This window comes from Bombina bombina, chromosome 6, assembly GCF_027579735.1.
Source record: "Bombina bombina isolate aBomBom1 chromosome 6, aBomBom1.pri, whole genome shotgun sequence".
Classification (NCBI taxonomy): Eukaryota; Metazoa; Chordata; class Amphibia; order Anura; family Bombinatoridae; genus Bombina; species Bombina bombina.
Genome location: NC_069504.1, coordinates 24621987 through 24636364, shown reverse-complemented (window position 1 = coordinate 24636364; position 14378 = coordinate 24621987).

The window sequence follows — 14378 nt, the reverse complement described above, 5'->3', positions numbered from 1 at the left end:
GTGGATCCAGGCCGCCGTTTTTTACTTAGCGCTTGCCGATTGCTGCTTATCTGAGCACATTAGAGGAGTGCTGCTGGCTCTCTCTTAACATGGTTTTTAGCGCAGAGATTAACTTCTTCACATGCTGTCTTCCCTCTCTTACAGTTTAGCGCACTGAGAACTCTCAGTCCCAACAGAGCTTCTGTGTGTGTGGCAGCTATTCTTTTCCTAATCACCTTGGAGGGGGTAAGATACCCAGAATTCCAAGGGCTTTTAACTGATTTATTTCATTCATTTGTCATTTGTATTTTTTGTGTGTTGCTGTTAGTCTGACAAAAGCTTTCATAGAGTGCTGTAATCTCTTATGCTATGTCCTTTTGGTCTCTTTTCTGACTGTATACTGCTCTGTTTACAATGGCTGTTTTTTTTATCTAAGCTTGCATTTTATATTAAAATAGAGCAGTTTGCAACTTTTCCCCAATTCTCAAAAACTAAATTTAATTTAACCCCTTTTTTTATGCCATCCTAATTAATTTAACCCCTATGTTCTATGCCATCCTAATTGCGCTGTGCTATAGCGCCCTTAAGAAGGCATGGAAAGTCCTAGCCATTTGGCTATCCTGAAGCCTCTGCAGCTTTCTAAATGGGATCACAGGCTTGAAGATGTGCCTAACGTCATAGGTACTCCCCCTAACCCAATCCCATCATTGAAATCACGAGATTGCATGGACCATCGCATAATTTCAATTTTTACTTATTTGTTTACATTGGTACTTTGTTTTGATGTAAACAAATAAGTCCAGATGGGAAGGGGTTAATTCCTCTAATTTTACAATTAATTTTAGTTGTGTAATGTGCAAAATGTCAGTTGTTATTAGCCCTGCACATCCCTCTAAAGCATCTACTGCTTCTATAGGAATCTGTCCTCTCTGTTTGTTCTCTACAGGGGAGAACATCAGATTTTGCTCCAGGTTTTAAAGATTTTGTACACTCTACTGTCTCTGCAATGTTGGCGGCTATGCCCCCTCCTTGTAGGAGTTAGAGATCTAAGTCTGACAAACTCACTTCTGCTGACTTTCCTTCCCTCTCTGGATCTCTAAACTCAAAACCGCCTAAGGATATTCTGAATGACTCAGATAGATTCAGATTACTCAGATTTATCTTCTGATGAGCAAGAGTTCTGAACAAGATTCCGATTCATCCTCTTTCATGTTTGAATTGGAACATCTTCATACAGTACTTAAAGAGGTTTTATGTATGTTAGGAATTCAGGATGCTAAATCGTCAGAGGCAATGATGAAATAGCTATATGTTGAAATAGCTATATTTCGGGCTGGATTACAAATGAGGTGCAAACGGTTGTGCGCTAGCGATATTGGCCTCTAGTTATCAAGCCGTCAACCTCAAATACGCTGGAATTCTGCAGCATATTTGTGGCGAAGCTGATTCGCCTAAATTATCAAGCCCTACACACTGGCAAAAGTAGAATTTTGTGACGTAAGCTATGATCCGCCGGACTCAGTCCGACACAGATCGATTCTTACGTCACTCCAGATGTTCCGAAAGCAAGTTCGGCACAATCTGACTACTTTTGCTAGTTAATCAATAACTAGCAGGTATGCTCGGAACTTTTCCGGCCCAGCGTACCTGGTTTTCAATCCGCCCCCCTGGAGGTGGCGGATCCCATAGGAATCAATGGGAGTCTGACTATAGCGAAAGTTCATGTTCGCTGCTGCCCGATATCCCATTGATTCCTATGGGAGATATTTGCACCTAACACCCTAACATGTACCCCGAGTCTAAACACCCCTAATATGCCCCCCCCTACACCGGCGCAACTAAATAAAGTTATTACCCCCTAAACCGCCGCTCCCGGACCCAGCCGCAACTATATTAAACATGTTAACCCCTAAATCGCCGTTCCCGGAGCCCACCGCCACTCTAATAAACTTATTAACCCCTAAACCGCCGCTCCTAGACCCCGCCACAACTATAATAAATATGTTAACCCCTAAACCGCTGCTCCCGGACCCTGCCGCCACATACATAATACCTATTAACCCCTATCCTCCCCCCCATACTGCCGCCACCTATAATAAATTTATTAACCCCTATCCTGCGGGTCCCGTACCCCGCGCAACAAAATAAATTGTTTAACCCCTAAACCGCCGCTCCCGGACCCTGCCGCCACCTATATTAAACTTCTTAACCCCTAATCTGCCCCCCCCTACACCGTCGCCACCTATAATACATTTATTAACCCCTATCCTGCCCCCCCATACCGCCATCTATATTAAACTAATTAACCCCTAAACCTAAGTCTAACACTAACCCTAACACCCCCCCTAACTTAAATATTATTTAAATAAATCTAAATAAAAATTACTCTTATTTACTAAATTAATCCTATTTAAAACTAAATACTTACCTATAAAATAAACCCTAATATAGCTACAATGTAACTAATAATTACATTGTAACTATTTTAGGATTTATTTTTTATTTTACAGGCAAATTTAAATTTATTTTAACTAGGTACAATAGCCATTAAATAGTTATTAAAAATGTAATAGCTACCTACATAAAATAAAGACAAATTTACCTGTAAAATAAAAACTAACCTAAGTTACAATTACACCTAACACTACACTATCATTAAATAAATTATTCCTATTTAAAACTAAATACTTACCTGTAAAATAAACCCTAAGATAGCTACTATGTAATTAATAATTACATTGTAGATATTTTAGGGTTTATATTTATTTTACAGGTAACTTTGTATTTATTTTAACTAGGTACAATAGTTATTAAATAGTTATTAACTATTTAATAACTACCTAGCTAAAAGAAATACAAAATTACCTGTAAAATAAATCCTAACCTAAGTTACAATTAAACCTTAACTACACTATCATTAAATAAATTAAATTAATTAACTACAAGTAGCTACAATTAAATACAATTAAATAAACTAACTAAAGTACAAAAAAAACACTAAATTACAGAAAATAAAAAAAAAGATTACAAGAATTTTAAACTAATTACACCTAATCTAAGCCCCCTAATAAAATAAAAAAATCCCAAAATAATAAAAGTCCCTACCCTATACTACATTACAAAGTAACCAGCTCTTTTACCAGCCCTTAAAAGGGCTTTTTGCGGGGCATACCCCAAAGTAATCAGCTCTTTTGCCTGTAAAAAAATACAACCCACCCAACATTAAAACCCACCACCCACATACCCCTACTCTAACCCACCCAAACCCCCCCTTAAATAAACCCAACACTACCCCCCTGAAGATCTCCCTACCTTGAGTCGTGTTCACCCAGCCAGGCCGAAGTCATCATCCAAGGGGCGCTGAAGATGTGTTCCATCCGATAGAAGTCTTCATCCAAGGGGCACTGAAGAGGTCTTCCATCTGATAGAAGTCTTCATCCAAGGGGCGCTGAAGAAGTCTTCCATCCGGTAGAAGTCTTCATCCAAGGGGCGCTGAAGAGGTCTTCCATCCGATAGAAGTCTTCAATCTTCATCCATCTGGAGCGGAGCCATCTTCAAACGAGCCGACGCAGAGCCATCCTCTTCAACCGATGACTACCCGACGAATGAATATTCCTTTAAGTGACGTCATCCAAGATGGCGTCCCTTAAATTCCGATTGGCTGATAGGATTCTATCAGCCAATCGGAATTAAGGTAGGAAAAATCTGATTGGCTGATTCACTCAGCCAATCAGATTCAAGTTCAATCCGATAGGCTGATCCAATAAGATTGAGCTCACATTCTATTGGCTGTTTCGATCAGCCAATAGAATGTGAGCTCAATCTGATTGGCTGATTGGATCAGCCAATCGGAATGAACTTGAATCAATCAGATTTTTCCTACCTTAATTCCGATTGGCTGATAGAATACTATCAGCCAATCGGAATTCGAGGGACGCCATCTTGGATGACGTCACTTAAAGGAATATTCATTCGTCGGGTAGTCGTCTGTTGAAGAGGATGGCTCAGCGTCGGCTCGTTTGAAGATGGCTCAGCTCCGGATGGATGAAGATTGAAGACGCCGCCTGGATGAAGATTTCTATTGGATGGAAGACCTCTTCAGCGCCCCTTTGATGAAGACTTCTATCAGATGGAAGACCTTTTCAGCGCCCCTTGGATGAAGACTTCTACCGGATGGAAGACCTCTTCAGCGCCCCTTGGATGAAGACTTCTATTGGATGGAAGACCTCTTCAGCGCCCCTTGGATGATGACTTCGGCCCGGCTGGGTGAACACGACTCAAGGTAGGGAGATCTTCAGAGGAGTAACGTTAGGTTTATTTAAGGGGGGTTTGGGTGGGTTAGAGTAGGGGTATGTGGGTGGAGGGTTTTAATGTTGGGGGGGTTGTATTTTTTTTTACAGGCAAAAGAGCTGATTACTTTGGGGCATGCCCCGCAAAAAGCCCTTTTAAGGGCTGGTAAAAGAGCTGATTACTTTGTAATGTAGAATAGGGTAGGGACTTTTATTATCTTGTTTTTTTTTTTTTTATTAGGGGGCTTAGATTAGGTGTAATTAGTTTAAAATTCTTGTAATATTTTTTTATTTTCTGTAATTTAGTGTTGTTTTTTTTTGTAATTTAGTTTAGTTTATTTAATTGTATTTAATTGTAGGTATTGGCTAGTAATTTATTTAATTAATTTAATGATAGTGTAGTGTTAGGTTTATTTGTAACTTAGGTTAGGATTTATTTTACAGGTAATTTTGTATTTCTTTTAGCTAGGTAGTTATTAAATAGTTAATAACTATTTAATAATTATTGTACCTAGTTAAAATAAATACAAAGTTACCTGTAAAATAAATATAAATCGTAAAATAGCTACAATGTAATTATTAGTTATATTGTAGCTATATTAGGGTTTATTTTATAGGTAAGTATTTAGTTTTAAATAGGATTAATTTAGTTAATAAGAGTAATTTTTATTTAGATTTATTAAAATAATATTTAAGTTATGGGGTGTTAGGGTTAGTGTTAGACTTAGGTTTAGGGGTTAATTAGTTTAATATAGATGGCGGTATAGGGGGGGCAGGATAGGGGTTAATACATTTATTATAGGTAGCGACGGTGTAGGGGGGACAGATTAGGAGTTAATAAGTTAAATATAGGTGGCGGCGGGGTCCAGGAGCGGCGGTTTAGGGGTTAAACAATTTATTTAGTTGTGGCGGGGTACGGGATCGGCAGGATAGGAGTTAATAAATTTATTATAGGTGGCGGCGGTATAGGGGGCAGGATAGGGGTTAATAGGTATTATGTAGGTGGCGGAGGGGTCCGGGAGGCGGCGGTTTAGGGGTTAATACATTTATTATAGTTGCCGCGGGGTCTAGGAGCGGCAGTTTAGGGGTTAATAACTTTATTTAGTTGCGGGGGGTCTCCGGGGGCGGCGGTATAGGGGGTAGAACAGTATAGTATAGTGTGGGTGCTTAGTGACAGCTTATCAATAAAGCTGTAGAAAAGCCGAAGAGCAGCGAGATCGGATGAGTGATAACTATCACAGTCCGCTGCTCATCGCCCCGTACTTGGTGCGCGGCTTTTTGACAGCTTTTTTGATAACTTTTGCGAACGTATTCAGGTCCGCGGCGGCGATGTGAGGCGAGCGTATTGGGGCCGGCGAAGGCAGGTACGTACGGAGCTTGATAACTAGAGGCCATTGTGTTCTCGTGAGCTTTTTTCATTCCGCTGATATTACAAGTCAGGAGAAATCATGATTGCGCTAGCGATCTCAGAGCTGATAGTAAGATCAACATCTAATAAAAAAATTATTTCAAAAAATATTGCACACAAAAGTTATAAGGGCTCAAAGATATTAGATCTCGGGTGTTAGAAAAAACATTGAGACACATACATATACATGTCTAAAGCTGTATTTGTAGGAATATAGATATGTCTATGGGGCCTATCAAGCTCCGAATGAAGCTTGACACCCCGTGTTTCTGGCAAACCTGCAGGCTCGCCAGAAACAGCAGTTATGAAGCAGCGGTCTAAAGACCGCTGCTCCATATCCCTGTCCGATTGCTCTGATGAGGCGGACAGGAATCGCGTATTGCTCTCTGCATTCAGCGATGTCTGTCGGACCTGATCCGCACTGTCAGATCAGGTCCAACAGACATTTCATAAATAGGCCTCTATATGTGCTAATGTATATATATGTACAAATACCTAATAATAATAATAATAATAATACATATATATATGTGCATTTTATCCCTTTGCCATTAAGCAGTTAAAAAGATAATAAAACGTATGCATGCAAAATCCATATTTAACAAGATTTTACCTATGTATTTACTGTAAATATTTCACATTTTGTTTATGCGAATATGCTATATTGTATGCAAGATGTTTGTTTAATTTCAACAATTTTTCCTTTATTAACTTCTTTGGGGAATGTGAAAAGGGTACAGAGTTTTCGTGATCTTGGGTGTTTGGTTCTTTTCCACTTTTTTTCTTTATTGATCTCTATGGGGGAATACATGCATGAGCACGCAAAAACTCTACGTTTTTTCACATTTTTTGGATTAATGCTAACGCAAAAAAAATAATACTGCACCACTTGTAATCTAGTCCTTAAATTGATGGTAAATCCAAGCGATTAACAAACACTAGGATTTAAAATCACTAAAAATTAAGGGGAGTTTCATTGATCAAACGTGTACAAAAGGGTGCTAAATTCACCCTTTCTGTGTCGTCGCACAGCGCTAAATTCATTCCACGGCAAAGCAATCTCTTGCACCTCTGAAGCAATAGCTATGCGTGCATACAGATACCTGTCAGTTGACACAAATGGCTATTGGTGCAAACGTCACCTAATTGAAGGAGATCGTTGGGCCGTGGGCGGCCAGAGCTGCTTAATTTAGCACTGTGCAATGGCACAGAAAGGGTGAGTTTACCATCCTTTTGTACATTGATTTTCCCCTTGATTTTTAGTGATGGTAAATCCTAGCATTTGTTAAATGCTTGGATTTACCATCACTTTAATGTTTAGGCTTCTCTTAAGGATCCTGAGGTTTTTCCTGTTCCAGATTCCATGACTGAGATAATTACCAAGAATTGGGCTAGGCTGGGTATTCCTTACAATCCAGCATCTAGTTTTAAGAAGATGTTTCCTTTTCCATCCTCTTATTTGGAACTTTTGGAGTCTGTTTCTAAGGTGAAAGGAGCTATCTCCACCTTAGCAAAGTGTGCTACAATTCCCTTAGAGGACAATACTACTTTCAAGACTCCCATGGACCGCAAGCTAGAGTCTTACTACAGAAAAGTCTTTCAGCAAGGGGGCTTTAATTCAGACCAGCTATTAGCATTGCCTGAGTTGCATCAGCAGCTACTCTGCGGTGCCACAGTCTCTGTGATCAATTTTCAGACAATTTAATTGATGGAAATTCTCAACATTCTTTAACTCTGATTAGTTTAGTTAATGCATTCATTTGCAGCGTAATTGTTGATATAACCATAATTAGTTCCAAGAATATGGCCCTTGCTGTTTTGACTAGAAGGTCCTTATCGCTGAAATCCTGGTCAGCTGATATCAACCTCCTGTCATTTTGGCAGCCACCAGAGGGCGCTACAGCAGAGCGCTATCGAGCGTGGGGAAATATCATTACAAGGAGTAAAGCATTAGAATTTGAGAGGATTTCCGAGTGTGCACTAAACCACTATGCACAGTGTGAGACAGACTTGGCACTTCAGTTTGTACAGTGTGTGCCTGAGTAAGATCACTTTCATTTGAGTAATTAGGACTTACTTTGTAAAAAATTTTTTTTAATTTATTTGTGCAATGTCATATTGTAAATTCAGTGTGGCAGTTGTATGGTGGGGCCAGGGGTCCATAAAAACAAATTTTCTTTAGCAATATGCAGCAGCATATTTATGATTATTTGACAATGCTGTTGAAATTCTATATTTAAAACCATGCAGAAATGTTTGCTCCTTAATACACAATACACAGATATGATTTTTTAAATTTATATATATATTTTAATTACATTCCAGTTTACTGACCCTTTATCGAGGACTTTCCTGATGCCAGGAGACATTTTATCTAAGATTTATACATCTGCATACAATTTAGTTCTCTCAGGCTAAGATTGCTGTAAATGTCTTGCCTGGATTGCAGTCTGTAACAGAGATATGTGCTCACCTTTACATGTATCACAGCCCAAAGTGATCAGGTAAGAAAACCACCTGGGCTGTAAATAAATGCACGGGGGCTGTGTGCAAAAAACAAGGATCCTAGTATGCTGTACAAATAAGGGTAAATCCAAGAGAGTAGTCAAGGTATTGCAGAGATCAAAGGAAGCCAGAGGTGCAGGTAAACGATGAACAGAGCAAGGGTTACACGCCAGGGTCAGTCTTGGGGATTCAGGAACAAAGACACCTAAACAGGAAACATGAAACAAAGAACTGACCCTGAGCACAGGAAAAGGCAGGGTTATATAGCCAGATAATGAGCTGCTAATTAGTAGTAAGTCCAAGGTAATCCTGACTGACAGGTTGTAAATGAACACATGTGATCCAGGCAAAGCAATATCCAGAGTCCAGCCCCAGTACTGCAGACAGGATAAGGAAAGGTAATGGAAGGCTTACATACACGGACAAATAGAGAGAAGCAGCCGTGGCTTAGAGGCAAGAGAACAAGCCTAGGATAAGAGTGATCCCAGGTTCCAGTCCCTTGCTTGCCCCCAAAAGGGCAACCACACCTGGCTTTCTGCATGGAACGGTGGGAACCGTGACAGTTCCCTCCCCTTAAAATCGCCCCCCCCCCCCAGGCGTGAACAGGCTGGGTAGAGACCACTTTGAGTTCGGGGGTAAAATCAGTCTCATCATCGGACACGTCAAGGATGTCATCTTGCAGGCTGGTGACTCTCGCATAGGCATAGAGACCTAAAATGTGGTCATCATCTACATTACTGGGAAACACTATACCAATATTGGCCTTGGCAGCCTTCTTCCTATTCTTTTTGGTATTGGCTGCTGTCAAAGTACTCGCAGCTTGCAATGCTTTCTCAAACATCACAAGATCCTGCTTGCAAACAAGAGTACCATTCAAGGCATAAGTGCAGTCAGGTGGCAGTACTTTGTCAGGACAGAATGTAATACTGGTGCTTGCCGGTACAGAAGTGATGATGGTTTCAGGATTAGGCAAATCACCAGAAAGTTGAGAAGATGCTTCAGGAGCAAGAAGTAGAGGGATAACTGAGGCCTCAGGGACTTCAGGACTAGCAAGAGCAAGTTCCGTAGGTCTACAGGAAATAACAGTTTCAGAGGTTAGTAAACTCTTCTGAACAGCGGAACATGGACAGCCATGATAGCAACCTTGGCACCTCGCAGAATTGCATGTAGAACAAAGAGGGTGAAAAAAAACAGTGCCAGTTTGGAGAGCTGGAGACCGAGGTGGGCAAATAGGGCAATTGGAGATGAAGTGCCCTCTTTCCCCACAGTAAAAGCAAAGGCCATGGCTCCTCCTTCTGGCTCTTTCTTGGGGAGCCTGCCTATTCTGGTTTACCCCTATCTCCATGGGCTCCTCAATGTCCTGAGAAGGAGTATACAATTAATCAGGAGCATCAAGGTTTGCAGGTGTGTACTGGTAAAAAGCATCCTAGTTACAAGGAAGCCATGATATGTAGGAACGTGGAACAGTCTTAGGAACCTTAGTTTGCCCTGTGGTAGTACACTGAGTGGCCATGGCTTTTATGAAAGCTCCCTAGTTGTCTAGGACAGGACTCTTAGCCAGGAGCATCTGGTGTGCCCAATTTTTTATCTGCCCAGAAAGCAGGTTGATGGCTGAGCAGGCCATGATAAAGTCAGTGGCATACATAAGAGGCTTTAAGGCAAACAACAGCTCACAATCTATCTTAAAGGACAAGAAGGAGGAACGGCTACCATCGAATCTCTCAGGTAATATTACAAAAGGTTCATGATACGCTGGTTCTGGGTGTACCGTACCTTTAAGAGCACAAAAGTCCCACTGCAAATCCAGAACAGTCTGAGACAAGTTGGATACTTGCTGGGTCAGGGCAGTTAGCATCCTGTTCATCTCTGTGGGCAGTTCTTATGTAAAGGTCTTACCTGTATTGGAGTCTGTAGCAGAGATATGTGCTCACCCTTACAGGTATCACAGCCCAAAGTGACCAGGTAAGAAAACCACCTGGGCTGTGAATAAATGCACAGGGGCTGTATGAAAAAAACAAAGATCCAAGTATGCTGTACAAACAAGAGTAAATCCAAGAGAATAGTCAAGGTATTGCAGAGATCAAAGGAAGCCAGAGGTGCAGGTAAACGATGAACAGAGCTGGGGTCACAAGCCAGGGTCAGTCTTGAGGATTCAGGAACAGAGACACCAAAACTAGAAACAGGAAACATGAAACAAGGTACTGACACTGAGCACAGAAAAAAGGCAGGGTTATATAGCCAGATAATGAGCTGCTAATTGGTAGGAAGTCCCAGGTAAGCCTGACTGACAGGTTGTAAATGAGCACAGGTGATCCAGGCAAAGCAATATCCAGAGTCCAGCCTCAGTGCTGCAGGCAGGATAAGGAAATGTAATGAAAGGCTTACATACACAAATAAATAGAGAGAAGCAGCCATGGCTTAGAGGCAAGAGAACAAGCCTAGGATAAGAGAGGTCCCAGATTCAAGTCCCTCGCTTGCCCCCAAAGGGGTGACCACGCCTGGCTGTCTGCATGGAACGGTGGGAACCGTGACAATTGCTCAGTGTTTGAAATGAGACAGGTTAACTTAACACTGTTCAGTTTACACTACAGCTGACTTAATTTTGAAATACATACAAACAAGCCTAAATCCTGCATTTAACCAGATCTAATGGTATGAGACTGAGTACCACGGCTTATGGTTCTACCAAGACCATATAGAGTACAGCATTTTTAAAATTCACAGCTGGCAGATTTGAAGTGGTGCTCTTGGGCCCCCCAAACATATGTCAACCTTTCAAAAGTACTTTTCTTCATCTACCCCTTCTTACAGATCAATAATGTACAATTGTGAATTCACATAACTATTTTTGTTTGCTCATTTACAAATATGATTCTTTAAAAAGTGATCTCTTAATTTCTGCTATTTTTTTATCATGCAAGTTACACACTGTTGATTTAAGGGATAGCAATGTGCAGAAATGTTACCTCCTGTGAGTGTTTCTGTGGGTGACTGTGTTTATGTCTTTGTGCTTTTGTTGGTGTCTCTATGAGTGTGTATGTATTTATTTTCTGTGGGTCTCTCTGTGAGGGTTTACATGTCTGTTGTTGTGCATTTTCTGTCAATGTCTCTGTTAGGGTGTGTGTGTGTCCTTTTGTGTTTTCTGTGAGTGTCTCTGTGTGTGTGTGTGTGTCTTTGTGTGTTTTCTGTGAGTGTCTCTGTGTGTGTATGTCTGTGTTTTTTCTGTGAGTGTCTCTGTGTGTGTGCGTGTTTGTCTTTGTGTGTGTGTCTTCGTGTGTTTTCTGTGTCTCTGTGTGTGTGCGTCTTTGTGTTTTTTCTGTGGGTGTCTGTGAGTATGTATGTTGTGTGTTTTCTGAGGCTGCCTCTGTGGGTGTTTACTTGGGTATATGTCTTTGTGTGTTTTCTATGGGTGTCTGTGAGTATGTATGTCGTTGTGTGCTTTCTGAGGCTGCCTCTGTGGGTGTTTCCTTGGGTGTATGTCTTTGTGTGTTTTCTGTAAGTGTTTCTGTGTGTGTATGTCTTTGTGTGTTTTCTGTGGGTGTCTGTGAGTGTGTATGTCTTTGTGTGTTTTCTGAGAGTGTCTGTGACTGTGTATGTCTTTGTGTGGTTTCTGTGAGTGTCTGTGTGTGTGTGTGTGTATGTCTTTGTGTGTTTTCTGTGAGTATCTGTGACTGTGTATGTCTGTGTGTTTTCTGTGGTTGTCTGTGAGTGTGTATGTCTTTGTGTGATGCATATACGTTGTAGTCACTTGGTCGAAGATTGCACATGTCAAAGGGGGGGCTGATCATTGGTCAAGTAAAGGGCCCAAAAAATTCTAGTGGCGGCCCTGGCGCTGCCATTACAAGTTTTTGAAAAGCCGCCTTGTGCATGCGATATGGTGGTAATAAGCTCCAAACCGCACAAAATCCAAGCGTTCCTTTGACGTGCTCGTGCACGCTTTTCCCATAGACATCAATGTGGAGAGAGTGTTAGAAAAAAAACTAACTGCAATCGTGGAATGAAAAGCTTCGTAACGGAACCTCATTGATGTCTATGGTGAAAAAAAGTTACGTTTAAACCTAACACCCTAACATAAACCCCACGTCTAAACACCCCTATTCTGCTGCCCCCGACATTGCCACCACCGAAATAAACGTATTAACCATAATCTGCTGCTCAGGATATCGCCACCATTATAATAAAGTTATTAACCCCTATTCCCCCGCACCCCAACATCACCCATACTATAATAAAGATATTAACCCCTATTCCGCTGGTCCCCAACATTGCCGCCACTAAATAACGTTATTAACCCCTAAACATCTGCCCTCCCACATCATTAACCCCTAAACCTAACAACCCCCTAACTTTATATTAAAATTAAAAGATCCCTATCTTAAAATAAATAAAAACTTACCTGGGATATTAAAAAAAACTATAAATTAAACTAACATTACTATTATACTAAATTTAAAATAACTAACAATTAAATAAATTAAATTACACATTAAAAAACCTAACACTACTAAAAACAAATTAAATATACAATTACAAAAAATAAAAAATACTAAATTACAAAAATAAAAACACTAAAGTACAAAAAATAACAAACACTAAATTACGAAAAATAACAAATGAAATTATCCAAAATAAAAACAATTACACCTAATCTAATAGCCCTATAAAAATAAAAAAGCCCCCCAAAATAAAAAAAAACCCTAGCCTACAATAAACTACCAATAGCCCTTAAAAGGGCCTTTTGTAGGGCATTGCCCTAAAGAAATCAGCTGTTTACCTGAAAAAAAATACAAAGACCCCCCAACAGTAAAACGCACCACCCAACCAACTTCCCAGAATAAAAAAAACCTAACTCTAACAAAAACCTAAGCTACCCATCGCCCCGAAAAAAGGGCATTTGTATGGGCATTGCCCTTTAAAGGGCATTCAGCTCTTTTTCTTGCCCTGAAAAGATCCCTGATTTATGCATATTGTTTCTGAGGAATACAGAATAGAATTCAGATAAAACCTTGCAAGGAAAGGTTTCTTCTGTACAACATTCCAAAGAATCCTGAAAAGGCCCAAGCCTTCTTTCAATGTATTTGAGATCTAGAATTAATGGGAGTGATCCTTCCTATTCCTTTGGAGAAACGGGAACAGGACTTTGACTCCAAATCTGTTCATATTTCCCAAGAAAAAGGGGGCTTGCAGGCCTATTCTGGATCTAAAGTCTTTGAACAAGTTTCTCAGAGACACAACTTTCAAAATGGAAACAATCAGAACTATTCTTTCTCTGGTTCAACAAGGTCAATGTATTAGTACAGTAGATTTGAAGAATGCCTACCTTCATGTTTCAATTCACAAAGAGCATTTTCAGTTTTTCAGGTTTGCTAATCTGGACAAATATTTTCAGTTTATTGCTCTACCATTTGGTCTGGTGACTGCTCCAAGAATTTTCACAAAGATTCTGGGAACTCTATCTATCATCAGAGCTCGGGGCATACTTGTATCTCTGTACCTAGATAATATATTGGTTCAGGCAACATCTATACCTTCTGCAATTTCTCATACCAACAACCTTCTGTCATTTCTTTAACAGCATGGTTGGAGAATAAATGTTCCAAAGAATTCTCTAACCCTTCACACTAGAATTTTTTTTCTAAAAGTGATCATAGATTCAGTTCTTATGATTTTTTTTTCCCTAACAGATTAGAGAAAATTATAGTTGCAGCCAACTTATACAAACCTATGGTAGCCTTTTTATAGAAGTGCTGGGTTTGATGAATGCCACATGAGATGCCATTCCGTTTGCTCAGTTTAACAGAAGACTTCTTCAACTTTGCATGCTAGATCAATCCCTTTTTTTAAAGGATTCTGTTGGATTCTATCACTGGACATTCTCTTTTGTGGTGGACAAATAACCTGTCCATCTTTCTAGGGGCGTCCTTTCTTCATCAATCCTAGACCATAATAACAACAGATACAAGCCTTTCAGGTTGGGGCACAGTGTGAAGATCCATGAGATGTGATGGAGTTTGGTTATCTCAGGATGCGAGGTTACCTATAAATGTTTTTGAGCTCTGTGCAATCTTCAAGGCTCTCCAGAGCTGGCCCCTTCTAAAGAAAGAGTCCCATCAGGGAGGAACACGTAGTTCTCTACAAATAAAAAAGGTATCTTGCATAATCCTGTGTGCAGAGAACAATTGCTGTCATTCCAGGTT